The sequence below is a fragment of the Fonticula alba genome (assembly GCF_000388065.1).
Source record: "Fonticula alba strain ATCC 38817 unplaced genomic scaffold supercont2.5, whole genome shotgun sequence".
NCBI classification, from domain to species: domain Eukaryota; order Rotosphaerida; family Fonticulaceae; genus Fonticula; species Fonticula alba.
Genome location: NW_009242975.1, coordinates 1723273 through 1725492, shown reverse-complemented (window position 1 = coordinate 1725492; position 2220 = coordinate 1723273).

Genomic DNA, 2220 nt, shown 5'->3' with positions numbered 1-2220 from the left:
GCGGGAGTTCCTGCAGAAGCTGGACGACTCCGTGGGGGGGGGGGGGGGGGGGGGGGGGGGGGGGGGGGGGGGGGGGGGGGGGGGGGGGGGGGCGAGGGGCTCGGGCGCGCCCTCTGCGCTCACATGCGCGCGCTCCAAGCCGACACACGGCCCGGCAGGCGGGGGGAGGGGGACACGCGTGGCCGCGGCGCCGCATAGCTGCATAGCTGCTGTGCATAGCACACCCCGCCGCCCCTTCCGCTCACGTCCCGTCCCCCCTCTTTCGCCCCGGCTCCTCGGGGGGGGGGGGGTAGCCGAGGGGCCCACTACCACCACCACCACCACCACCACTGTCACCTTAGGGCCCCCTTGAGGCGGGGGGCGCGGGAGCAAACGCTCCGCCCTCCCTCCCTCCTGCCCCCTCTGGGGCGGCGGTGGGGGGCGCCATGACACCCGGCCAGGGGCGGAGCGGCTCGTCGCCGGGGGGCGAAGGCCGGGGAGCGCTGGCGGGCATGTAACCGGGACTGGCACCCTGGGGGGGGCGGGGCGGGGGGGGCGGGGGCCGGCTCCCCCCGCCCAGCAATCGGCGCAGGCGGAGGGGATGGAGATCGAAGTCGCGGGGGGGCTTCGGCCCGGCCACGGTGGGCCGAAGCCCCAAAGGTTCGCCGAAAATGAGTCAGGCCCGCATAGCCCCCCCCCCCCTTGGCCTACCGCTGTGTGTCCGTGTGCGTGGGTGTATGCGTGGCTCGCTGCCGGGCGGGGCGGGGGAGGCCACAGGGCCTCCGTTCCGTGCGCGTGCATGCCCTTCGCACAAGGGCCCTTCGCATTCGGCCGAGGCGCCGGCAGAGGAGCGGGTCGCACGGTGGCCGAATAGGGGGGGGGGGGGACTATCCGAGGAGAGATCGGCCGGCCACGACCGCAGAGGAGGCGCCCCGCCCATTAGCCTCTCTCCACCACCCAAAGAGGAGAGTGACCACCGGAAGGGGGAACGGCCGAGGGAGACAGGCCGGCGCAGGGAGCGCGTGCCGCGGCCCCGGCCCGGGGTACTCTGCGACCGGTCGCCCCCCCCCCCCGCGCGCGCACGCGCGCCAGGGCGTGCGTCTCGGCCCGGCCCGGCCCGGGCGTACGTCCGATCCTCGGCCGGATGCCCAAAAGGGGCGGGGAGACAGGGCGAAACGCGGCACGGCGAGAAAGAGCAGGGCCAGCACGGTCTGGCTCCCCGCCTCGCGGCGGGCAGGCCCTCCCCGGTCCGGGAATACGCGCGTGCGCCCGCTTCGGAGGGAGCGCTCATTTGACCGTGCGGCCGCCGGGGGGGAGGGAGGCAGGGGGCAGCTGGCGCTTTTTCGGCTGGGGGGCGGCGGGCCGGCAGGGGGCGGGCGCGCCCGCCGGACCGGCCTGGGGCCCGTGCACGCCCGGGGGTGGTTCGTACGGCGGATCCCGTCATGCGGGACCCAGCAGCGACGGCGCCCCGCCGAGCCGCCGCGCTCTTGTCTCTGCTCGGTGGCCAGGCATATGGGGGGGGGGGTACGCGTGCGCATGCATGCATGCACGCACGCACGACGCCCCCGGAAGTGAGCCATCCTGCCGCGGGGGTGCCGCCAAAAGACGAAAGGCGAGACGCATGTGTGACCGCCCTCCCCCCCCCCCCCCGCTTCGGGAACGAGAGGGGGCGAGGGGGCGAGGACTCCGGCTGCCCGCTGTTCCCCCCTCCGCGGGGGAAACCGTTAATAAATAAAATGGCCCCCCCCCGGGGGGGGGGGGCGCGGACGCGCATTTCTCTCGCAAGCGCCGTCCCGCCGGGGGGCTGGTGCATCCGCACGCGCGTAAGCATGCACGCGCAAAAGTACACACGCACGTACGCACCCCCCCACCCACCTACAGGGGCCAACCAGAAGGGCGGGGTCGGGCAGGGGGTGCCGCCCCCCCCCGCCCCCGCCCCCCCGCCCCCGCCCCCACCAAGAACACCCGGACGGCGTGACCCCTTCTTCACCTGGCAGTCTCCCGGGGGGGGAGGGACCGCGCAGCGGGGCTTCTACCAGACCTCGGAACCCCTCCGGGGGCGGCACGGGCGGCGCGGGTGGCAGCCAGCACACAGGAAGGCAGACCGCCGCGCGCGCCTCCCCTCCGGTTGAGAGAAAGAGAGAGAGAGAGGGGCAGCGCGGGACCGAGGCTCAGGGGCGGCGGACGGTTTTCTCTTAGTCCCGTCGGGGACGCGCGCGCGCGCGCGCACTCGCCTCCCCC